This window comes from Nannospalax galili, unplaced genomic scaffold (genome assembly GCF_000622305.1).
Source record: "Nannospalax galili isolate Female #2095 unplaced genomic scaffold, S.galili_v1.0 scaffold7, whole genome shotgun sequence".
Lineage (NCBI taxonomy): Eukaryota > Metazoa > Chordata > Mammalia > Rodentia > Spalacidae > Nannospalax > Nannospalax galili.
The window spans coordinates 6,358,374-6,386,323 of record NW_008359081.1 but is presented as its reverse complement, the minus strand read 5'-3'; the positions used below and the strand labels follow the sequence as shown (position 1 = coordinate 6,386,323).

At 34.3% G+C, this 27,950-nt stretch overlaps 1 protein-coding gene and 1 non-coding gene across 2 annotated transcripts in view; one reads left to right on the top strand and one right to left on the bottom strand.

The window, feature by feature from the left end:
- Nucleotides 1-27,950, bottom strand: part of Il1rapl1 (interleukin 1 receptor accessory protein like 1) — a 1,446,478-nt gene that overhangs the window by 1,153,306 nt on the left and 265,222 nt on the right. The window lies entirely within an intron of this gene.
- On the top strand, nt 25,377-25,479 carry LOC115068351. Its single transcript, XR_003847713.1, has one exon. It is a non-coding gene; the product is annotated as a U6 spliceosomal RNA (small nuclear RNA).

Sequence of the window (27,950 nt, the reverse complement as noted above, 5' to 3'; positions counted from 1 at the left end):
TCTCGGACACTAGACAACATGATTTTGGACACCTGCTTCACCAGTTATTACCTTATCCTTCAGTGTTTGGCTTTCAGTCTGTTAAATGGAGATAATAATAGAAAATCACTTACAGACTTATTTTGAGAATTCAATTAGTTAATACATTTCAATTAATCCTATAGTAAATGAAATGTATTATCATTAACTGAGATCAGTCCTTCTATTTAAACAATGTATTACAGTCCTTCACACCTACTCATTTTCATTGCCCTCCCCTCCTCTATCATAAATATCTCGGTGGTTCCTAAGAAAATTCATTTAGTATACAAGCATGCAGTAATACCACTCAATGTCAACAACAACAGCAGCAACAAAAATGTAATACAACCCACTTTTTTATCCTGCTTTGTATGTTCCAGTGTTTCCTTTTGTAATAAAATTCTGGGAACATTTGTTTATAGTTACTGCTTTTATTTCCACACCTGATTGTTTAACTGTACCTCTCAATTTCTCTATTAAAAATTTTCATGCCCATCAGTAATGTGTCTTTCAAAATAAGTTCACCAGTTTTTTCAGTCCTCACCTAATTGAACATATTTCTAGAATTTACCAACCTTCAAGCATGTTCTATTTGGCTTGGAGGCCTTTATACTATTCTAGTTTTCCGTCTAAAAAGTGAAAAATTTTTTTTCCACTCCTTGGTCTTCTGCGATTCATCATCACTACTACACATATAAAATTGAAAGGCCTTGGGATTTAGTGCCTTAGATTCTTTCTGTACACTCAATTTCTTGATAACATTATAAGGTCTTACATTTTAAGTGTCATTTTCATGCTACGTCCTCTCAAATTTACAACTATACTTCAAACTTTTCCCATGAACTGTAGATTCTAATGTATAATTTCCAATGTATTATCTCCATTTCGATACAGGGAAGTCCTCACTAACTTGATATAGATAAAACTGAACACTTCATTCTCAACAGTCTCCACTCCTATATTTTCCATCATAAGTAATACATTTTTAGCATTTACTACATGTTTCACATGGTTTTGACTCACCAACCCATTTAGAAAACTCGTATTTAGAATGTTCTAATAACATTTTTAGATGTTCTAAACGCTCAAAGAGAGGGGAGCTGTAGACTAAACCACGGTAGTCATCTGTTTTTTTTTAATGAAATTTTATTGGAACATAGGAACTGTCATATTTTCAGTGACTGATTTTTCTAGAAAGGCTACTCTGAATAAATTAGAGACAGTGTGGCTCACCAAGCCAAAATCTGTAATCTAATTATACAATTCTATACAAAATAGATATCTGGTATATTTGGTCAACTGGCTTTAATAGTATAGAAGGGAACAGAAAAACATTTCTGACTATTAGTAACCAGATATGTCTTCTCGACATCAACCACTGATATTGTGTCTTTACCTGACCATTTTTAAAGATAGCTAAACATACTAATATATACAAAGTCAAATAATATAAAGAAAACCTTGTGCATCGAACCTCGTAAAACCTCTGGGACAAAGTAGCATATTCTTGATGCAGTGAACCTGGTTTCACTGGTACTAGCGACCAGGATTACGTGTGTTTGAATAGATAGGCTATAACACAGGATGTGACAAGATTGAATAATTATGTGGGTGCTTTTTTGTACCTGAAACCCTTTTCTATATTCATTTCAATCAGGTTACAAAACTAAAGGTATCATTTTGAACTCTAACAGAACTCATGAAATTACAACTATTTAAAAATGAAGAATTTGCTAGAGCACTTTCCAGAAGGAAATTAATAGTATGCTACAAAACTTGAAGAAATATTCAAAAATACTGCTCATAATAATGTTACTTCTTAATATTTTCCAACATGTATTCACATACAGTTTGCATAAAAATATGTGTAAGTGCAAAACTGATTTAGTTATGCAAATGTTGTAAATGGTATCTATTGAAGCACTAAAAGCCAAAGCTTTTTATTCACTTTCATGTTATGCATATAAAAATTGAGGTATAAGTTATCTTTCTATAATGTTGTTTTCAAATTCTTTTCCTGGCACTTACATTTCTGAATCATTGAAAATTTAGTCTATGAATTTTACTACTTGCTGTCAAGTCATTTCTAATAACCTGCATTTAGAAAAATGTTCTCTTATTATATGATTCCGTGATCCAGGTCAAGGAGAAAAATAAACAGAGGGAAAAAAATAAAATTAAGCTAGCATTAAAAATCGTAAAGCATGAATATCTAAAGCCCTGATAAAGTTACAGAACCTATTTGGGCCAATAGAAATGACCGAGGGATGTTGCACATCTTTCTATTTTAGAAGTCCTTGTGTCTTAGTGTGGGTACGTGTGAGGAGAGATGGAACAAATTGCTCAATGAAAGTAATGGGGTCATCCCCTCAGCTGCCCTCAGGGATGCTGTAAATCTGGCTGTTCTTCATTCTGTTTCTATTCTTTTCTCCTCCCTTCTGTAGCTCCTAGCGATTTCAGCTCCAAGTCCACTCTAGCTCATTACAAAGTGCATTTCTCCTTGTAGACCGAAGTGTTCTTCCAGCCAGCCCTCACAATTTGAGTTTTCTGCCTTAAATACCTTCATTTCCACCTCAAAATGCCAAGATAATGTCTTGTAAAAACTGAATTTTCTATTTTTCTATAATAGAAAAGTTTTGTGCCTCTGCCTCTTTGATCCTTACATGCTTTGACCTCTTTTGTGTTTTGTTCATTCTAATTCTTTGCCATGGCTAAAACATGCCTGCTTGTAACTGCTGGGACACTCAGAGAAATAAACAGTGTAAAATTACTATAATAGGACATCTTGAACTTATTGTTCTTATGTTCTCCCTCAGTATCTTGGAAAGCCATACTGATCTTCACATTTTCTGGTGAGACAAGATATGTAAGGAGCTCTAACACTCTTACTTAGTTATGTCAAAGTGTCTTTTTGTTTTCTTAAAAAATACTCATGCCAAAAAAAAATACTCATGCCAACTTTAAAATGATGTGAATAGGCTTATACTTCAGTTAACACTATGCTTGGAAAAAAACTTATTTTTTTAATAATTTCTAACTGAGCTTTCAAAATTTCTTAGAAAATTTCACACTCACATCAAGACCCCCCTCCCCCTCCATGCCTCCCCTTATCTCCCCACTGAACCCTATGTACTCTGCAACACATGCTGAGTCCTATTTATTCAGATATTTGTACCCAAATATCCTTCAGTGAAAATGTGTCCACTGGAGTCTAGTCAGCTCACCCAGTGGGAAAAATTGTTGTAACAAAAGTTTATTGAACAAATGAGAAATTGCGATAAGGAACAAAATATTGTTAACATACTTCACACATTAAAACATGTTCTGACACAATACTAAATATGGATATTGCATGATATCCATACTTTGATGCTATTGAAACTTGTCTACATTCAACAACTGTCAGGATAATTTTCTCTGGCCAGAAAGTTTTTGATTAGTAAGAGTGTAAAGACAATTTGATTAAATATAGGGAATTACTAACTTCCCAAAATAGAGAACATGAATAAGTAATGTATATTATATATTCTCTTCCAACATACATATTGAAAGTATATAATACCACATATTGTTACAGAAAATTTCCATTTGTTTCCTTCTCATTTTACTTTAATATCTTAATTAATTTTTTTTTCAAGCCTCACAAAACCTACTAAGCTATACAGTATTATTAATCACATTTATCTAAGAGACATTTGGGCACAGAAATTGAGTGATCTGCTTAGTAGTCTAGGCATAATTTTATCTTAATCATCTTCCCACATTCTCTTGTGCTCCTCACCATTTTATTAATATTTTGAATTGTTCGTGTTTTATAATAGGCTAGAAAATAATTACATAGTAGTTGTAGCTTAGTTTAAGCTACCCATGGCCACATACAACTAACATCAGTTTTCCTATAGCACTATTTTTTAGAAGAAACAAACATGGTGTATGTAATGAGTGGCAGGTAACCGCAACAGAAAAACTAAATGATTTTAAACCATAGACAATAAACAATTCACATTTCCAACTCAGAATATGATAACATCCTCAAACTAATAAAATATTAGAAAATAAGATGTGTGGAAACATCTTTTAAATAGATCAAATCCTGTAGATATTTTTATATAATAATCAAACATTTAATGAACATGTCTTCTATATTTTAAAATTGATTTCTGAACAAAACACAGTGAAGCACATCTTTAATCTCAGTGGTCAGGTGGCTGAAGCAGGACAGGAACAACTTTGAAGACATCCGTAGTCTAAACAGTGCGACCCCGCCTTTTCAAAAATAAGAATTTCTTGTTTAAATAGAGACAACCTAAGGAAAGAAATCTAATCTACAAGATATATTATCTAGTCTTCATTGGCAACTTGCAGAAAGTAATCCTTAAAAAGTTATGTTGTTATTCAGTATTCAAAGAGATCAATGAATTAGATGTACTTTATCCACAAGAAAAATTATACTAAATAAACAAATTTTTTCTATTATTTCCCCTTCTTTTTGTACTGTAATATTTAATTTAATAATTCATCATTTTTTGAATGGTCATAGGCATGATCATGTTTTTCTTTCATTATTATACTTTATGATTCTTTATTAAATTTTATACTCATTAGTAGAACATAGTTGTAGAGAAGATACTAATAATAATAACAAGGTCCTCTGTTTTTATATTTAACATATGTGCCAGGCACGCCAATGGAAGATAAATTTATCTGAGTCAGATTCCAATGTGAGCTCATCAGAAACAACATGCTTATTTGTGTATAAGAAATAATTATTTGGAGGTTGGGGGTGTAGCTCAGTTGTTGAATTGCATCTCTTGCAAACACAAGGACAAAATCTTTCCTCCACATTTATTTTTTTGTATGTTTTTGAGACAGGGTCTCCCTGTAGCCCCAGCTGGCCTGCAACCTCACTACATAGATCAGGTTGGCCTGGAACTCACACAGATCCACCTGCCTCTGCCTCCAGAGTGCTGGGATTAAAGCTGTGTGCCAACAATCTTGGGTTCCCCCCATCTTAAAAATAACATTTTCATTAAATCTTTGAGATTTTCATATACTGTATTTTTATCATACCCGCCCCCCGTCAAAAAAAGTGCTGCATGGTGGCTTACATTAGTAAACCCAGTGCTAAGGATTCAGAGACAGACATGTCTCTGAGTCTCACAGGTAAGCTAGCCTCGTTTATATGGTGAGTTCCAGGATAGTAAGAGACCCTGTATCAAAAGAAGAAAGGGTGATGGGGTGATGCCTAGCAACAATGCTGGAAATTGTACTCTGATTTCCATACCAATGTGAATGCAATTCAATACATACAAACACACACACACACACACACACACACACACACACATATATACCTACACACAAACTCATAGATAGATGATAGATAGATAGATAGATGATAGATAGATAGATAGATGATAGATAGATAGATAGATGGATAATTTAATGAGTATCATGATCTGTATTCAATATTCCACTTCCAAATGATTCTTCCTCTTCAAAGGTGCTCATTAGGCTTATAATAAGCCTTAAGTTCCTGGGAACCCTCTTTAATCTTTCAGTAGTACTACTTTTGCATATGTCTCTCGTCGCCATAACATATCTTTCTCATCAGGATTTTCTTCTTACATCATGCAGAATTAATTTGTTTTTTATCTCTGCCTATATTCCCACTGTCTCTTCCCTGTCTTTCTAAAGGTATTCACCAATTACATTTTAGATTCCTCAGACCCTGTTTATACTATTCTGACTCCACATATTTTTCATCCCGTGCATTTTAACAGTTTTATTTAGTATGTATTTTTTGAAATGTGTATCAGAGTTTGAGGAAAATCTTAGGGGATATGACTGGAAATATAGATTCATTATGCGTAGCATACAGATATCTAAGCTTCACATCACGTTCCCTAAATTGTTTCTTTAATGCTTTTTAAACCAGGAAGATTAAAGTTGTCCTGAATTTCTCTTTCCCCTTTATCTTAATGTCCAATTCATCATTGGACCCTATTAATCCCTTATTTCTCTATACATTTTAATACCTCCATTCCCACGGCATCTGTCTTAGCGTTATTTTTCCTAAATTGTCCTAATATGTCTTTCCACCTACAGTTCAGCCCCTTGTAAAAGGTATTGTCAGCTTGATCTGAATAAAATGTACCTGTAATGAAATTATTTTTATGGTTTGGGCTTTATTATTATGAATTACCTTTATGCTTTTAACTGACTGTAAGAAAACAGTACCTAATAAGGTACACAATCTGATGTGATCTGACTCTATATCTTGCCATAGTTCTTGGGATGCCTTATGCTTTTGTTAATATTTTATATTTTCTGGTTGCTCATTTATGTTTCATACCTCTACAGAATCACATTCCCATAACTTCTACTCAATGGAAAAATAAATCACAACTCTGAAAATATAATCAAATCGTACAGTATAGTGAAAACTACCCTTATTACCACAGCCAGTAATATTAAGCCCTACTTTACCAGGTTTAAATGACAGTTCTTATTGTACTCTGAAATTTTTGTATTCATGCATTTTCTACTTCTTTGAAAAACCACATACTCAGGACTGGAGAGATGGCTCAGCATTTAAGAGCACTGAATGCTTTTGTAGAGGAGCTGAGTTCAGATTCTAGTACCTACATGTCAGCTAACAACTGTTAGTAACTCCAGTTCCAGGGGATCTGATGCCTTCTTCTGACCTCCTCGGGCATTGCATGACACAGGTACACTTACACACATGCAGGCAATACACACATACGCGTTATAAAAAAACATATACTTCCATAAAGCAGTTACCTTAATTATCTTTATATGTATAGTACTTAGCATATTTAATAAGTCATTTTAATGATTCTTAAATAAACAAATAAATTTGTATTTATTTTATTATATATTTGTTTTCATCGCATTGATTACCTTCATACAGTCTATATGCTGCCTCACGCTAATACAGACAAACAAGTATAGTTTCTTTAACTGCCTTTAATAAATATTTACTGAGAATCTGTATTGTAACAACATAGTTTTGTCTGGGGCATCTGGTATGTGTGCACAAGGCTGTAAAGGAGAATGTGATATTAAAAAAAAGGAAACACGAAATGCTTCCAAATCTTTTCTGATAAACCTTGTCTTTTCTTATGATCTCCATAAATTTATTTCAGAGGCAAAATGAATAAATTCAATGAGATTGTCTAAGTCGCTTTTCAGTGGTAGATTTCCTGGAAAGTCAATGACAAATGCCTGTCAGGACCCTTTCCTTAGGACAGGACCTTCTCAAGGAAACCATGTGCACTTATATTCATAATTCATCTATGTAGTATCTCTGAATTTACTGAAGCTATTCCATATTTGCACCTTTGTTTTCTGTACTGGAGAATAACCTACCAAACACACCCATCCTACAAAAAATATGTTAAAACTAAAAGGATTTAGAAAACCTAGATTAACCCTCTGTGCTTTTTAATAGTGGATGAAAGATGTTAATTATTAAGCAATTCCTATGTGACAGACATTGTTTAATGACGGGCCTACATCCATGTTCAGCATGATATTCATATCCATCATGACCCATAAATATATGCAAGAGTTTTTAATATACTAGATGAACTTTGTTGAGTGATATTTACATATAGTTTTATCAAATCCTCACATAAAACCTGAGAGAAATGTCCTATTGCCTTCTTTTCATGAGTAAAGGAAAAGAAAGCAAAAATATTAAGAAACTTGCCCTGGGACCGGAGCAATGGCTCAGCAGTTAAGAACACTGACGGTTCTTGCAGAAGACCCGGGTTTGAATCCCAGCACCCACATGGCAGCTAACAACTGTCTGTAACTCCAGTTCCAGGAGATCCGACAGTCTCTTCTGTCCTCTGCGGGCATTGCACTACGTGGGTGCACTTACCTACACGCAGGCATAACACTCATACACATAGAATAAAAATAATAAATAAAACAATTACAAAAAAAGAAACTTGCCCCAAGTGGCAGAGCCAAAAATCTCAAAGCAAGCTTTTATACACACATTTTCTGAGCTGGATCATTTTAGCCATGTGTTGATTACTGTCATTGTGGGCTTGAGAGAATATAGAATCACCTACTAGAAAAGGTCCTCTGGAGGTACCCTTGGGGAATTATCTTGACTATATTAATTGATATGGGAAGATGAACTTTGTCTGTTAGCAGAATGTTTCTTAGGCAAGAGATTTTGCACTGTGGAAAAGTGGAACAAGCATGTTGAGCACTAGCAGGCATCCCTTCATCCCTCTCGATTCCTGACTGTGGAGCTTCAAGCTCTCCTGCCTTAACTTTCCCAGTGCAATGGACTGCACTGAGAACTGATAGCGAAAGTAAACCCTTCCCTCCTTGAATTGCCTTTTAGGCATATTTTATTAACAACAAGAGAAGAAAGACACTAAAAAAGCTTTAAGATATATCTTCTGTGAATTTGGATGACAAAAAGAGCAACAACAATAAAATGGCTTTCTTTTCTTTGATATCTATAGATGCTATACAGTTTTCCTGACTAATAGTTCAGTTGTAAAACATTTATGAATTATGTACATGTGCAAAAATTAAGACTATAGGAACACCAACATCAAGTAAATATATAGTGGGGTAAAATGTCCAAGGCCATGGTTTGATCAATTAATCATTTTAAGTAGATTTGGTTTTGATTCTTGAAAATAACAAATTATCAAAAGTATGTGGGATCAAATAAAAACTGTTTTGGAACCACAAATACACTGCAAAATGCAGTAGTTTATTACATCCTTCCAATTTTAAGCAATCTATAGCATATTTGAGTATCTAAAATTTAGAAAAAAAGAAGAAAACCGCAACTGGGATGCTCTCATGAATAAATATTTTAACCTGTTGTGATCAGCATATACCACATTGCTTTGAGAGTTTCATTTGTTTAAATAGCTGTGTCCCTGTCTTTTTTATAAATTTAGCTTCAGTCTACATTTTACTTAGTGCTTCACTGAAATCCTTCTGTGTCCTTACTCTGTTAGAAGATAGCTGTTCCTTTTGCAAAGGTCATGTGTAGCAACTAAGTGGAAAAAAGTTCCCAAACACCTTCCATTGCCATTTTAAGGTGTTGCTAGATAACTTTATTCTCAGCCACCTAAGTGTGTCAACTTCAAAAAGATAATTTTCTTAAGCTATAATAGAAATTTCATTGAGGTAATTTATTGTCAATGCATGAAATATGAATTGCCCAGCTATCCTTAGGTTTTTTTCTGGGAACTCAAGTGAAGATCTCAAACAGTAGCTTTGACTATTTTGATGACTGATACAAAGCAATATATGATGATAGTGTCAGCCAGGGTTCCATTTACATGAAACAAATTTATAATTGATGTGCCACTTTGTGGTCACTAGAGTTAATGGGCCTTCTAAAAACATCTACTTAATAACAATAAAATGCCATTTTTTACAAGACTTAATGCTGGAAGAATTAATGCACCTCAGAGCCTGACCTTCATCGGCTTCTTTAATGACAACTATTGTAACATTTCCGGCTCAGAGACTGTTAAGATTTAAAGGTCAATTTATAAAATCAGCATTCTCTGATGTGTTAAATAAAATTAGGTTATAAATTATGGACAGATGGAGCAAGTTCTTTAGTATATTGACAATACTTCAATAAGGCAGATTTTTCACTAAGATTTAGTTAAAGTGTAACCTCCAAATCACCTACGTAACTTGCATTTACATACATGTACTACAAATAATTGTCAATGTATTATAATATTTTTTAAGAAAATTTTGCCATTAAGAAGTTAATAACTGCCACCTCCCTCCACCCTTCACAAATATATGTGACAAAATGCTATACAGAGGGACTGTAAATTATCCCATTGTCCTGTTCATGGACAGACACAACAAAAACAAAGCAGTGACACGTTCAGGCAAAATTACAGGGTGTCAAGACTTTCTAGTCAATTGAGAGTTGTTAACTGGTGCCTCTGTTATAAAATTGCATAACAAGACCTACTAGCCTATGAAAGCGTTTTCCCACATACCAGGGTTGCAGAAATACTGGCAGAGTCATCAAGCTGCCTTAGTTTGCCACATGGGGTAAACAAACAACTTTTGACTGACAGATGGAGGAGAAACCATATTTTTCTATACAGGCTGACAGAGTTTAAATTGAAAGGCAATTGACGAGAGTTCCAAACAATAAATGAATGGAACATTGATGATTATCTAACAGCTTCCCGAAAAATCTATAGGGAAGCATAAATTTCAGATATAAAATAGTTAATAAAACTTAAGGAAAACCTGAATAAAGGGAGAGAGATGTCAAATTATTTAGGAAAAAAATATCTCCAAACCCTCTTCTTAGAGAAACAGATTCAAAGATGGGATTAGACAGACAGAAAACAAATCAGTCAAACAAACAAAACCCAAATAAACACAAGGCTGTGAGTATAATAATTAGAGTATAATAGAGGAACCATAGAAAATAATTTCTATGTGTAGAGATTACAGTCTTAAGAGTATCTACATAACAGAAATTGGTAACAAAATATATCTATTACAATTACATCCCCAATGAATGTCATTAGTGGGGCTAAATTGAAAAATTCCTCCCATGAAGATACCTACGCCCTATCTCCTTGAAAGTATCAATTCATAAAGGACTATGTAAAGTAGCTCGATGTAGAGAAAAAGGAAGTCTTTACAAATTTAATGAAGTTAAGCATCTTATGATAGGAAGATTTTTCTAGATTATTCCAGTAGGCCCTGAATGCAATCATATAGATTTTTCTAAGAGAGGGGCAATGAGAGAAGACAGAACAAAAGTCAATTTGAAAATGCAAAATTTGAAATTTTAGTGATGGGGTCATAGGTCAAGAAATACAAGTACTCATCAGAAAGTGGGAACATCAGTGGACACAGCCTCCCCAGAGTCTTCAGAGAGAATCTGTCATGCTGATGTTTAGTTTTATCCCAGTGATACTGCTTTACCATTTGTGCCTTCCAGAATTGTGGATCAATACATTTCTGTTGTATTATGTCATTGTGGCTCATGATAATTTGGTACATCATCTGAAGGCATCTACTGTTCATAGGAAAAGCCTTAGTTTCACTAATCTACTATTTGGGATTTTATGAAAACAGTGATACCACAGAAGTAAATGGAACTGACGCAGTGTCATGTGGAAAGCCCACTTAGTCACTTGTAAAACATAACTATTTACTGTGATTTTTAGTTACCTCAGACAGAGGATGTTTTTAAAATAGACATTTTATTAAAATAAATAATATACATAGAAAAGCATATATCCACTGGACTGTGCAGAGAAGAAAAATAACACACATATATCACGAATACAGGGCTCAAAGATTTTTCTCAATGTCAACAAGCCTGCAGATGCAGCAACAGGAGAAATCCTTATGCCTTTGTAACAAAACTCCAAACAGTAAACAAAAGATTACTGACACCCAGTACATTTGTATTCATTTTTTTCTATACATTTTCCATGTGAAATCAAACAGTGGGTGTTTTTAATGTCTAGTTTCACTTAAACTATATTTGTGATGTTTTGCTATGTTATTGAATGTACTTGAATTGCTGTATAATATTCAATATTACATCAATATCATAGAGTATGTGTTAGCAGTTCTTTGGACTATTTCTAATTTTTAACTCTTAAAAACGAGATTGCTATGGAAAATTCTTGGAAACATGTCCCTACTTCCTTTGGATGACTACTGCCTATGCTTAATGTGCTAGACCATACAGAATGCATACTTATACTATTTTATCATATTAATAGTATAATTTCAAAATTCTTCCATAACATTAGGCTTGGCATTTAACCTTGTAAGTGTGTACAGACTTTGAACTACTTAAGTCCTTTCCTTATGTGCTCTTAGAAAAAACTGGATAAACTGTGAACTTAGACTTTTACATTTTCTCCTTCTCCTCCTCCTCCTCCTCCTCCACCTTCTTCTTCTTCTTCTTCTTCTTCTTCTTCTTCATTTTATCTCCTAAAAGTCTCAACTCCAGAATATAATGCTTCTGTTAGGAGATAAACTGAAGGGCAATGGGGTGCACAACTTTGTAAATTTATCTGCATGGAATTAGAAGTTATTTTGAGAGAGTTAAGTGACCATTATAAGTAGAGGTTGAATAGAGGAGAGTCGTGAGTAGTTTGTATTTCCAAGAATCACATTGACTGTCATATTGAGAAAAAGTATTTTAAAATGGCAAAAGATAAAGCAGATAGGTTCAGAGGTAATTGAAATAAAACAGGTGAGAGAGGAGAACAAGGACAAACATGCATCAGGTATAGTGAGAATTAGTTGAGTCTTGGGTGTGCTGTAAGGCAGAAGTTGAAGAAGTTTGCTCAATGAAGTACAATAAAGATGACTTAAGTGAAATTCTCTGGTTTTGCTCGAGCACATGCAACAAGCAAATTACTATTGAGGAGCAATGAGTAAAGACAAGTGTGTGAAGGATATATGGGACTACCTATGAATTTTTTTTTCACTTTTGGCCTGACTAGATATTTCACACTCAGTTAACCCTAAAAAAAACCTTTCTTTAATTCACACACTTTAAAGTCATGAATCTTGGTGAACAGAGGTAAAGAGAATACAAAGTATGGTATACACTAGCTCGGCTCTGCACTTCATCTGTTTAGTAGCTAGCCAGGGATTCAGATGAAATGACTACTAAAATTAAGTTCATACATTTAATAGTGAGTTTAATCAGATATTTTTAACCTAACTTTATTTCCACTAACGCATGTTTTTCATTATTATGATGAAATCTTGAACAATAATATGATGCTACTAAAAATAAAAACATTCAAAATTGAGAATATTGACACCAAATGCTGGAAAAAAAGAATGAATTGGAAATTTAAGACATTACAAATGGTCTAGAAAGATGACTCAAGGGTTAAGAGCACTGGCTGCTCTTGCAGAGGACCTGAGTTCGATTTCCAACACCCACATTGTAACTTACAAGCATCAGTAACTCCAGTTCCAGAACATCTGACTCTTTCTGATGTCTTTGAACACTGTACAACATGGGTGCACATATATACATGCAGGCAAGGCACACATACACATAAAATAAGAATAATAAATAAAATATTTTTATATGAGAATGTAGAATGGTACTGCTGTATTGGAAGACAGAACATTAGTTTCTTATAATGACAAACATGCTCCTAAGGTATGACTCAGTAGTTGTATTTTGGGAATTTCTCAAAGAAGTTGAAAACTTATACCAATGCAAAATGTGTACCTGGGAAATTTTAACACTTAAATTCATAATTTCAAAACTTTTGCAATTAACATGTCCTTCAGCAGGTAAGATGCGGTATGTACAGATATTGAAATGTTATTATTGAGTGCTAAAAAGGAGCATGCTATCGTACCATGAAGATACATGGAGGAGACTTGAATGCATATTACTAAGTGAAAGAAGCCAATATAAAAATGCTAAATAATGTTTAATTCCAAATATGTGATATTCTGGAAAAGACAAAATTATGGAGACATTAAAAAGAATAGTGGTTGCCAGTTTTGCAGGATGGGAGTGTGATGAATAGTCATCACTGAGGGTTTTCTGTGTGTTTTTGTTGTATTGGAAACAGGGTATTATGTATTTGCCCACATACACAGAATGCACACTAAAAGAGAGCCTTACAGAAAACTGTGGGATTTCAGTTAGAAGTATATATCACTATAGCTTCAGCAATAGTAGCATAAGTACCACTTCATACAGCTTTTAAAAATGTGAGTCTACGCATGTGGGACAAATGAAATAGATCTCTGTACTATCTGCCCAGTTTTACTGTAAATCTAAAATGGTTCCACAATATAGTCTTCAAAATATCTGATTCTTAACATACAATGGAATCCCCTGAACTACTTGTACTTCTTGTATGATGATCAATCTTATATTGTTCTGAAAATATATTATGATAAAAAAAGTCTGGTGTGTCTTTGCAGATCAAATATTCAACAGACAATTCATCCAGTTGCCATTAGATTCATGATTATCCAAAATTTAATTATATTCAAGCTATTAATTAAACAAAAATACCATGGGATAACATACTTAAATCTTAAGTTGATCAGATATAGATGCACAGATCTCTTTCCATTTTATCTGACATGACTAGATTGAGCTCAAATCATGCAAAGAGATAATTTGCAAGATTGGTGTATTTTTGGCAAAAGTTTATCTTGTAGTACATAAAAGTAATGTATGTCATATATCATAAGAGGCTGAGAATGCTGCTCACTTGATCAAGTGGTTGCCCAGCGTGCATGAAACCTCTGGTTTTGATCAGTACCACTTAAACTAAGCAAGATAGAACATTCTTGTAATCTCAACACTCCAAGAGTGGAAACAGAAGGATCAGGAATTTAAGACCATTCTCATCTATATGGCAAGTTCAAAGACAGCCTAAGCAGATGGGATCATTTCTCGAAAAAAAAAAAAAAAAAGATAAGTTCATAATATAAGATTGGCTGATTGGTGAGGGAATGGCTCAGAGATTAAAGTGCTTGCTATGTAAGCATGAGGACCACAGTTCAAATCTCCAGAACCCAGATTGAGTTGGGCATGGAAGTATGCATATGCATCCTAGTGCTCCTTAGGAGAGATGGGAGACAAAAACAGGAGACTTCCTGGAAGGCACAAGCCAGCTAGCCGGCCATACCCAGCAGTGAATAACAAAGAGGCTCTGTTTCAAAGAAGGCAAAAGTTGAGGACCAACATCTAAGATTGTGCTCTGATTCCAAATGCACAGTCATGTCCTCTCTCTCTCTCTCTCTCTCTCTCTCTCTCTCTCTCTCTCTCTCCCCTGAACACAAATTTACACGCAGATCATACCCACACCAAAAAGAAATGAACCGTAATATGAAAAAGTGGCAATGTGGCACATGGAAAAATAGGTCATGTTTGCATACGTATTTCCTAACTTTTGTAAACCCTGAGGGAAAATATCTAATAAGAAGGACCCTATATTATTCCTCCTTCTGCATGGAAATCATATCTTTGCATTTGGAGTGTCCTTGTAATAACATTGCAAATAACGTATTTTGCTCAGAGCATCATCCTATATGTCTTAGGAATTGATTTCAATAAAAGTATCTAAAAGGTTATGATATTTCACGTGTCATGTACATATCACTGGAACATCTTCTCTGTCCTTTCTTGGCACTTGCTTTAAAAATCACTCAAGACATAGGTAATCTTAAAATGAGAATCAGAGCCTTTGTCAAGAACTATGACGTGAAAGTCAATAGTGAATATACTATCAAACTACACAATAAGACACTGTGATAAGACAATGTCAGGGCTGGACAGATAGCTCAGCAGCTAAGAACACTAGTTGTTCTTGCAGAAGACCCTGGTTCGAATCCCAGCACTTAAATGGAAGCTATCAACTGTCTGTAACTCCAGTTCCAAGGGATCTGATGGCCTCTTCTGTCCTCTCAGGCATTGCACGACACAGGTGCACTTACCTACATGAAGGCAATACACACATACACATAAAATTTTTTAAAAATGAAATTAAAAAAAAGACAATGTCAAGAAGGACTGCATCTCCAGTTTCACCAAAAAACATTCTTTGAGAGCATGAGAGATGGCACTGACTAACAGCACTGGCTGCTCTTCCAGAGGACTGGAGCTCAATTTCGAACACCCACATGGCAGCTAACAACTGTCCATAACTCCAGTCCCGGGGATCTGATGCTGTCTTCTGACCTCTGTGGGCATCGCACAACATGGATGCACTTACATACATGCAGGTAATACACACGTACACATAAAATAAAAATAAATTTAAAAAAGAAAACAGTCTCTCAATAAATTAATAGGATTTTTCCAATATTCAGACAATGTAAGTCCCATGATCAAGCATAAAAAATATTTGTTCCCAATCAATTTTAAAGAGTCTGTCATAGAATAAAGTCTTTACAGAGATGTTATTTTTTCAATTAAATATTATTCCTTAACAGATGGAGTCATAGAAACTAGAGAACTTTGTTACTTTCGTATCTTCCACAGATTCTTGTATTTTCTTAGATGAATTTGTGTAATGCCTCGGTAAGTAATACCTGTGTCTTAAATTTAGGCATGATTCTTCTAGAATGGCCTTATACGTGTCTGATGGTTGGCTAACTCTTCACTGGAGTAAGTGAGCCTCAAGTGTTTCATCATATGGTCATGGCAAGGTTCCAAGAGAACAAGTGGAAGCATTTGAAGTCTCTTGAGATCAAAGATTAGAAATGACCTTCTGTCAATTTTACCTCATTATATTTGTCAAAGCAAATCACAAGGTCAGACATGGTTTGTGGGGTGGGACAGTAAACTCAGCCTCTTGAAGGAAAGAAACAAAAAGCTAATGCAAATGGGTGTGAATGTAGTGTGAAGTTTACAAAGGCTTGAGCTAGAGGCTAGGAGGTTGGGCATAGGGAGCCAGGCAAGGAAGATCAATAGGAGAAGCAGGAAACTATTTAAAAAGCTATTGAAACAATTCAGCAGATAATTCAAATCATTGATTTTTCAAGTAGCAAACTTCCATAGACACTGCTTGACAAAAATTTTATCTTAATGAACCACCTCCTGAAACTCAAATACTGCATGCCTTACCAGCATACTGCTCTGCATAACTTGTGGGATCTTTTTCAATTCCTCTTTCTTGTTGTCAAGGAAAGATAAGTTATTATTTTTTTCCCAAAACATTATGTTCATTAAAAATCAAGTAAAATTTGAATGAGTAGCAATTTATACAGTTAATTCTCAATTTATATAGCATGTTTTTACATCACAAAGATATGCACGAATTGAAAACATAAGTTTTGTTTTTAGAAAATATAGAGATTCATGTTACCCAAAGCATCTGCAGTTAATACTGGACTTATCTTCAATTTTATTTTCATAGAATTAACCATTGAAATAAAGTGACAATGTAGCACATTTTTCATAGTAATTAAATTTATATACTTGAGAGTTAGTACATGTAGCAGCAACAAGCTTTAACAGATGGTGCTTTGGACACTGACAGGTCAGGTCACTATATGGGTTCACCTGTCTTACATTTTCAGCTCCTTAATTACTTGGTAAAAATATTCCTGCCTCAGTATTACCTTACCCTTTCCTCCTTTATGCATAGAAGTTATACACTCCTACATATTTTTAAGAAAAAAATCCAAACATGAAAATGCTACATAACTAATCCCCAAACTTTGAGAATACAGCAGGAAATAAGATCAATTTATCTCCACCTTATTCAAAAACATATATTTAGAATTTAAAACTATTTTAACTAAAAAGGTAAATAAGACCACAATGTAACTTATTTACATTGTTTGAATCTATAGCTTTATTATTTCAAACTTTTCTGCTTGTGATGCAGAAACAACATTGAGTGGTCATTATGACCACACTGGAATATTAAAATAGATTCATCCTTATGATTTCCAAGGACGAAACAAACAAACAAACCACCACCACCAACAACAAAAAATACCCACAGTTCAAGGGAGAAAAATTCTGCACCTTGGATAACATTATTCTTATGTCCTCAATTCAGACCACTAAGCTATTATGAAATAAATTATATTTTAAAATACAGAAAAATAATCCAGGATTTCATTGGATCAAGAAACATATGTGAGACTCTTCAATATACATCAATTAAAAGTAATTGTCTTATGTGATAATTAACGGGAAGGCGAATGGAACATTTGCTGATTGTCTGCCATGTGTTAGGTTATTTTAGGGTACATTTGAAATCCTTTCAGGAACTCCAGGAGGTTTATTGGTTAAGTAATTTTCCCAAGACTATTTAGTCAGGGCCTGGATTAGAACATAGAATTATCCATGTAAACTACCATACATTCCATGGGACTATATTGCTTTTATTTTTAATTGATTCAAACTAATTGTTCAAATATATGAGGCACAATTTGAACCATATTTTATACAGTCTGAGTTTTTCATATTATATAAGTAATAAAGTTAATGTATGTAGTCATATTTTGAGTCAAACTATGTAGCCTTGTTAGCCTAGAACTTCCTGTGAAGACCAAGATGGCCTTAAACTTGCAGGAATCCTCCTGTCTCTGCTTCCTTAGTACTGGGATCATGGGCATGAGCCATCACAACGAGTCTTTATATAGCCTAGATTAAACTTATTTTTTTAATATTTGCATGGTAACACCTACCTCCTGCTCTAATGACTTTCTACTACCCATTCTGTATTCCCTCCACCATCAGCAAGCACCTCTGCAGGTCTTGGCTCTTTCCCTGGAGGAGTGAGCCATACTTTCATCCCTGAAGGGTCTGGGCCATTTGTTGTCCTGTCTGGATTGGGTTGTTGCAGTTTCCCATTGACCTTAATCACAGGACATGGTAACACCAAAAGTCGCCCTAAGGAATCTCCTGCCTTCCAGATATAATCTTCATTACCTCCATTGTGGAGAATCAGTCCAACCCCCCCCCCCGGTAGCCTGGGTCAATCCCACCTCCTAATACTATTATTCCTTTCTTAGCCTGCTGACTTAAGGGCATCAGAAGCCCAAAGTGTCCAGGGGGAAGTCTTAGCTTCCATTTCAACGGAATGTTTGTTGTCCCTCCTGGCAGAAGCACTTCCTTCTCCACAACCAAATATTCTAAGCCAGAAGAGTGCAAAGTCAAGGGTACAGGAAGCAAAAAAATTCCTAGTGGGTCACCAGGTGTGATAGTGACTGGAATCATTGCCACTTCCACCCCTTGATTCCTGTACCCGTGAATCCTGGCTATAGGAGAAACTGTACCATATATTAGGCACTGAAGCAAAGCAGTCACTGCCTTCTGGAGGACCTTGCCCCAGCCCTCCAGGCTACTGCCACCTAAATGGCGCTGTAACTGTCTTTAAGAGGCCATTCCATCACTTAATCCAGCCAGCAGTTTTAGGATTCACACTGTAATCTTTCTCAAATAATATAATAAATAAAATATTTATCAGTAATTAAACATATGAGATTCTTGGGTGTGACTAGAAATCATTGACACTTTCTTACTGAAAAATATAATGGGAGAAGTAAGAAATCATGGTAAATTATCAAGGCTATATTATCAGGTGAAATATGTTTGGGAAACCAGATTACTGCATATTTCTACCCACATTTTCCCTGTGTAAGACCTAGACTCCTTGCAGTTTGTGTGTCTGTGTGGATCTTAAAATTTAAAAATGAATTACTACACAGTTTTGCAATATTTTATTCCTTATTCATAAGAACATCTACTTGAAATACAACCAAATTTTATTGTTGAAGGTCAATTGAATATTATCCTTTAATAATGTTTCAACCTCAATTTTTGTTTATTTATTTTTATTTTATTTATATGACTGTTTTGTCTGCATGTATGTAGGTGACCCCTGGTGGCTGGAAGAAAGCATTGGATACCCCTGGAACTGGAGTTACAGTTGTTTGTTAGCTGCTATGTAGGTACTGGTACCAAACCCAAGTCATATGGAAGAGAAGCCAGTGCTTTTAACTACTGAGCCATAGCTCCAGAGACTGTTTTAACTCTTAAGGATACTGTGTACAAATCTTAGAAAAAGTACATACAATAAAAAATGATTATGCCAAACATGGCCTTTTCTTTATTATGCCAAAAATACCCTATTATATCTCACATATTTCATTCTACAACATACTAAAAATCACTCCTTGGATAAGTATGTTCTCCAGGGGGAGAACCATGACTTATATTATAAATGTCAATTGCCTTTCAATTTTCCTATTTTTAAATATACACTAGAAAAACATAATTTTGAAAAGGCTTTTCTTCATTTATGAAACAAGTTAAAACAGTCTCAATAATACCCCACACAATTAAAATAATTAACATTTTACCTTTTGGTCACTCACTGAATTTATGCACCTGAAAAAGCTTTTATTGTCTTTAAAACCTGTTTGTGAGCTTTTACAGTCGAAACCTGTAAAACATAATTCTCATTGACCAATTTGGTCTTTGAGTTAGATTTTTCTCATGTAAATTATCATCATGTTATACGTTATTGTATAATACTCATAAGAAACTCTCAGTCTCCTAGTCGTGAAAGGCCTTGAAATAAACATAGGAAGTAAGTATACATATATCTATTGGCTGATTACTGGATTGTCAAGTACTGTATAGTTGGTCAAAATAAAGATGGAAAAAAAAATTTAATAAAGATTTATAGGATTCCTTCAAGCTTAAGTTATAAGAATATAGTCATATTTTGACAAACACTGACAAAGTTTTTCATATTACACTGAAAATTATTTTACTCTGGAATCCTCTGTTATTGTTCACATATTAAATTCAGTATGTCTAATGTCTAACCTTATGCTGAAGTAGATGTATTCAACAACAAAGATATTATACAAGAACAAATGTGAAACACATTCCTTTTGTAAATGAGGTTCTATGCTTCTTCCTTTAAAGAAGTTGATTTCAAATACAGAGCCTCAAGTTTCCTCTCAGTTCCAATTACTATAGTGTCAGCCACATTCTACCTAACTGTTTTATTTGAGGTTGTGGCCTCATTGGTGGGTATAACTCAGGTACAGTGGTTTAAGTCTTCCGACAAGTTGGAATAAAGAGATAAAATTCAAAGTCAGCACACATTAGAAAATTGAGGAAAATACCTATAGTCTTTATTAAATGTAGTATGTTTTCTCTACATAAAATACGATTTACTGAAGAAAATAATTTTAAATCCCTTAAAAGTCTTAATTTTAAAATTATTCTTGCAAGTGGGGCTGAAAAGATGGCTCAGCAGTTAAGAGCACTGACTGTTCTTGTAGAAGACCTAAATTCGAATCCCAGCAACTACATGACCACTAAAAACTGTCTGTAATTCCACTTCCGGGGGATCCGACAGCCTCTTCTGTCTTCCTCAGGCACTGCACGACATGGGTGCACTTACCTACATGCAGGCAATACACACATATACATAAAATAAAAATAATAAATAAAATATAAAAAAATATTCTTACGAGTACAAAAGCTTTGAAAGAACTCCATAATTTTACTAACAAAATTAATATATGTTGTCACTACTCACATAACTAAAATTCCCTGAGTAATTTCAGAGTAAAATTAAAAGTTTATTAAAGCATGTAAGTAACAATAATGTGTTCATTTGAAGCTAATGAATACATATTAGGAAACTTTTGTTAGAACTAAAACAATTATTTAGTATTTAGAACAAAAATGATTTTTTTAATCATTAGTAGTTGGAATTGACAGTATAAAATGACAAAAACAGCAATACAAAGGTGGCCAAATATGAGTTATTTTGATTTATTTTTAATCTCTTTAACAGAAAAAAAATAGACTTTTTTTTGCCCCCATCAAATCTCATTCCACCTGACCTTAGCAGTTTGCTATATAGTGAACCATACACTTTGCCCGAAAAGGATCATGCTCAGTAGTTTTGATTTGTTTATTTCTTGTTTGGAGAGCACACACTCCTTTTACTCCATGATATTTACAGCTGTCAAGGTCTGATTTCTCATCTTTGTTCAAGTTGTTCAAATAAAAGCTTAGATTCTGTGTAGTGTTCTGGAAAGTATGCTGGAAAAGGAATAAAACCTAATTTCCAATACTCATCATCAAAAAAAAAAAAAAGCAATGCTTAGCACATGTTCAAGCCCTCTGGACCTCAGTTTCTAGACCTCCCAAATGAGCATTAAGACTGGGTGAATTGTAATAATTTCCCCAGTTTTTCAAAAACTGATGTTTTGTGATGTAGTTTCTACTGTTTTTGTTTGTTTGTTAAAATATCTGATTTGCTTCTGTTTAAAATTTTCTGTTTATGTATTTAGATAATTTTTATTTGCATAACTGTTTGGTCTGCATGTATGTAAATGCACCCCACTTATTCAATACCTGCTGAGGCCAGAAGAGGGGGTTGTATCTCCTGGAACTGGAGATAAGGATGGTTGTAAGCTGTGGTGTGGATGCTGGGAACTCAATCGGGTCCTCTTCATGAGTAGCCAGTGTCCTTAAACACTGAAGCATCTCCCAGGCCCTGATTTTTTTTCTTTATTGCCACGTAGCAACTAATATTCTTCCTAGAGTGATGACAGGACATTTATTTCTGGGAGTGCAGAAGAGCCAGCCTATAAATACACGAAAATACATAATATATAGTTGCTAATTTGGTGATGACAATGATAACCAAGCAAATATGATGTCTTGAAACAAGCGAATGAGAGAGAGAGAGAGAGAGAGAGAGAGAGAGAGAGAGAGAGAGATTCCCTTAGGCTATGAAGAGTTTGACACGAGCCAAAATGAAATTCAGAATTTGCCAGGAGAAAGTTTGGGGTCCTTAAAAACCAAAGTCCTGTTTGGTATCCATATGTTGGCTGTCAAAGTCTGAGGGTTTAAAGGGATGTTGGAGAGAGATATAACAAAGGAAGATTCAAATGCCATGATTGTAGTAAGATGGGCACATGGAATAAAAAGACCTTTTTAAAAGTCTTAAAAATATGACTGAAAAAATAAAATACCATTTCCTGGTGTTTTCTTACTCCGTCTCCCAAATATGACATCATTTCTGTGGCAACTGAAATAGCAAACTGTGCGAAAACAACATCGCCTTATCACCTAAAACTATTCTCGTTCCTCCTGTGGGAACAGACATCATTTTGCCCTGCTACTTTAAGAGAAAAGGCATAAAGAAAGTCAAATAGTGTGTCCAATTTGTCTTTGCCCCTACCTGTAACACTCTAAACAATTAGTTGAATAATGCAAAAACGTAATGTATTTTTTGCAGAATTATGTGTGCTCCTTTTTAGTCCCTCTGGTAAATGTTCACTTGGACAAAACATAGATAAGGATACAAAACTGGGGATTTGTAGCCAGTCTCTCTTTACAGCTAACCCTTAAGAAGAAATGTAGAATCAGTTTAAAAGACTGTAAGAAGAGCAAAATATAATCACACATCAAATTTCCATTGAAATCAATAACCAAACAAGCATTCTAAATTCAACTTTTAGGCTCAGGACATAACAAAAATTATAGTGATGTGATGTAATGCACATGTGAATTAGCTTAGCTATTATAAGATGCATATAATTACCAAAACAGAACTTTGAGATCGTAAGTACATACAATTTTTATTTGTCAATTAAAATAAGTTTTTAAAAGAAGAATAACGATATATTCCTCTTTCTGTCAAACCTATATCTCCCACAAACCTGGCTCCCTTTTGCACAATGTCCTTTCATTTTGTTAAATTTGCCAATCAAAGGCAAATTTAGTTAAGGAAAGCATCACAGACCTAAGCAAACTGGAAATGAAAAGTGATATCAAACAAAGAACCTTAGATTTGTGTTAACAATAGTAACTAATAGTGCTTGAGGTACAGGCGATCAAGGCCAGAGCATCCATGCTTGTTCTGTTTTCAATATAAAGTTCCTAAGGACTTAAGTCTCTCAACAGGAAATTTAAGTTTTATGATTATAAAAGTGTAATCATGGCAAAATATTGCCTTAGTTATTTTAAGTTTTCATTAGCTATAAAAATTAGTGCAAAAATGAAACAATTTTATCTACTGCATTGTAATACTTTGTGAAGAATTTCAAGTAAACCTTTTACTTTCTAAATGAGGATAGATAAGAGGTCTAATTTTCTCATAGCTCCCAGGCTCAAAACAGAAGCAAGTTACCCCACAATTCAAACTTTTCATTTTTTTAAATAATTGCTATTAGCATATGTATCTATATATGGATGACTATAAACTCGGAAGCAAAAGTCATTTTATAACTTTCAAGCCCTTTGGCATGCTTCCTGGAAGTCTCAGTAATGACTATAGTTACTCTAAATTGCCCTCAACACACTTACATGAATGCTACATTCAGCTGAATTATTTCCTGGATTCCCTCTAATTAATCTGATAGCAGCTGTTTTAAAGCCTGTGCTGATTAACAGTTGCAAGACAACTAAATGCCTAGTACAAGAAAAGCTATCTGAAGCTTACGTATGTTCATCCACATAATTTTATCTTTTAGACGTCAACATTTCAAAGAGGATTTTCTTTTTATAGGAAACTATATTTGTTTATATAATTCAAATGGTTTCATCCTGACATATTGAAATATAATTTCCATATCTTTAATAAAGACCCTAATAAATATTGTGGAAAAATCAACATTCAAAACAGTGTAAAGGCATATTTTAAAGACTTTAAAAAATAAAATTTTTATTACAATATGTATTTGTCCTGGTCTCTTTCTCCTGATTCAAAAACATAACCAAAATTAAGAATGCAAATGCTATAGTAAATATGAGATGTGTTTGAGGTAAAGAGTCAACAGGCAAGTACAGAATATCAAGCCAAACACAAGTATTAAAATTATATTCCTGAGGCTGTAGAGATGGCTCATCAGATAAGAGCACTGACTGCTCTTGCAGAACACCTGGGTTCGATTCACAGCACCTATGTGGTGGGAACAAACCGTCCTTAACTCCAGTTTCAGGGGAATCTGAAGCCTTCTTCTGATCTCCGTGGCATTTCATGATATGGGTGCATTCACATACATGCAGGCAACACACTCATACACATAAAATAAAAATAATAAATAAAAATTTTAAAATATAAAATAAAATCAAATAATATTCCTTTATACCAACAAAAATGTAATTTGATGTTCTTCAACCTACATATCCAATTCATAATCCATACTTAAATCTACTTTCCTAGAAATAAGAAAATGTTTAGGTTACAATTTACTTGTTATAAAATTAAGGATTTAATTCTTTTGTGAAAACTTTAGAAAGCATATGGCTGCCTAAATATAAGACAGGTCTCATAGTCTGACACACTGTGCCCTCATACCATGGTAGCTTTGTACCAATCATACTTTTTCCCACATGGTGATAAATTCCCATTTTTCAGCATGCTCAGTACATATCAATTTTTCTGAATATTTTCTTCATTCATCCTAGAATGTCAACAGAAATTCCTCAAAAAGAAGCTAAAGTTACTTTTCTGGAAACTCTCGATATTCATAAACTCCCATGCCTCTCTCCAGGAAGTATAAGACACCAATATGAGGTTTGTGTTTTCACCTCATGCTCTGTTAAAGAGTTTATGCTCTGAGTCGTCTTCATAATAGTACCTAAATTCCCCTTACAAAATGCTCATTGAAAGAACAATTATAATATATTTCATTCAATAAGTAAAAGATAGAAGTGAGCAGACACAATATGAATGAATTTTTTAAACTATCTAATTTAGCAGAAGAAGGCAAGCATAGAAGATTATATACCATGTATTTCCATTTATATGCCATTGTAAGACAGTCCAAACTAAAAAAGAATCTCCCTTCTGCAGCATATTTACTATAGTTGGAACCATACAGAGATTGGCATGACCCTTGTGCAAGGATGACAGGCAAATTCCTGAAGTGTTCCATATTTTTCTTAGTAAGCTAGGACTAGGAAAAAAAAAACATCATAATCTAGATTAAGATATCTATTATTGATAATTAAAAGCACCCATAGAATCTAACAGCATAGGCATTCTGAGGGAGTTATAAACTAGCCACAGGCATGCTGTTATTTAGCAATGTCCTGGTATCACTAGCCCCTATGATAAGGCAAAAGAAAGAGACGAGGATAAATTACAATTCTCACTGTAATTCATAAACTGCTTCCCTTTGAAATCTGAGTCAACTGGGGGCCTAGCACGGCATTCTCCGAGTTGCTGAGGTACTACACACCTTCCTGTGAAAATTGATTCTTCCCAAATCAGTCCATAAAAATCAATGTAATTACAGCCGGATTGGATACTTTTTGGAATTCAGGAGGTCCTGGAGTTTGCTTGCAAGAGTACAGGCATGAGAACACCAGGTGGTTCTGAAAAGCAATGGCTGTGTGTGGCTTGTGGTGCTGAGGTGGGCAAAAGCCACTTGTCCTAAGAGACTTCACAGAGGAGTGAGACTCTCCTGCCACCATGAATTCGGTCACTGTGACTGATAGAGTCAGACAGACTGATGGGGAAACACACAAAGTTCAGACAGACCTACATATGATAGAAAAAGGAGTCTTTGTGGGGATATTGATTATTTAATTAATAGTACTTTGAGACAACCAGCTATCCTTAGAGCTCTACCTCACTTTCCACAGAAACCTAAGTCCAGAGGGAAAAAAAGCCAAATTAAATGACAAAATTATTCAAGAAAATGTATTTTTTATACCTCTGATATGGAAAAGTCTTTTGTAAACATAGCATGAAACCTAAAGGACATAATAAAAATAAATTAAAGTGTGCTTTTGGAAATATCAAGGTTAAACAGAGATGTGATGGGGAGAAAATATTTGCAGTGAGTACAGTCAGTTCAGGTGAAAGCTTGCTTTAGATCCTCAGAGAACATCGCTAGGGTCTGTCAAGCCATCACCTGAAGATTCCATAGTAAAGGGCTGAAATCTTGCAGGTCCTCCAGAGTCCATGCAGCCAATATCAGGCTGGTAGAATCCCGTTCATGCCATGGTGGGAGAAATAAGATGATCAATGTGAAGTGCTTAGCACAAAGCCTGGGCCATAGCAGAGTTCCCAAGTGTGAGCTGTAACCGGAGCAGTTAAGGATGTAAAGCAACTCTATTACAGCAGGTGTCATTTCCACATATATGGTTTGTAATCCAATGGTAGGGGAGAATCAGCGAATCCCTAGAAAATGAGCAGATTAAAGAATATTCTTTGGAGGCCTGAAAAACACTAATAGAGGCCAGTAGTAAACAGAACAGAAAGACTAAATGTGTTCGAACGCTTGTCTGGCATGATCAGGACCCTGCATTTGATCTCTAGCAACGCAAAAATAAATGGATGAGTGAATGAACAAATGAATGAATGAATGAATGAATACATACATACATACATAAACAAAAATAAATACATCTGAACATAATTTACTTTTCATGTTATAACAGGAGGGTGGACAGGCATGAGGTACCATGTGATAGAAATTTAATTGTTTGACCGGGATGTGAGTCAGACCAATATGTCCACGTATAAAAATAAAATACATTATTAATCACTTAATCTCTACATTTGATAAGAATAAAGTTCTCATTATGATAAACTATAATTTAAAGAGGTCGTTGCACTAAACCATTCCCATATTTTCCATTTGTTTACATAAATGCATCATTAAAGTTTAAAAAATATTTCATTTCACAAAGCTCAAGTTCCTTCTGTCATGTAAATGTCACCAATATGCTTCACACCTGGACAAATTTTTCTTCCCTTAATTCTCCATTTGAAAAAGGCAGAATTGCATTTATGTCTACCTATCCTCTATTACTTAGGCTGTTGGCTAAGTGAACACACATGAACCTTAAAGAACAGAGTTAAATCTGGAGATTTTATGAAGACTTGTGGGCACTGTGAAGAAACTCAATTAAATCATAATATACAACAGTAGCTCGTAATTATATTAAATTGGTATTGATCTAGAGGCATACACAGTATATTTCCTTGAACATTAATATACAATTATAAAATTTTAAATTAATTTTAGTTTTCTAAAATATAATTAGAAAAAATCTGAATCCTGTTGTTTGTTTTCCAAATAAAGGTAACCTACTGCAGTTTATTGTCATAAAACTCCACACTTTTCAAAATATTTAGTAATTTAGACTCAATGTTCTTAATGTTCTGATAAACTTGGAAGAATTTTTCATATAATCTATTTCTAGTTTATGTTTGCTCAATAACAGATGCTTAATTTGGGGAGAAGTAATTTTCATGACCAAATGAATAATTGTCTTAAAAAGATTCTGAAAGAACACTTGGAGGAACTATATATTTTTATGTTAAAAAATGTCCAGTAGAAGAAAATCAGCAGATTAAGTCCTTCAGTAACTAAGTCCTAAATTTTCAACAGGAGTTCAA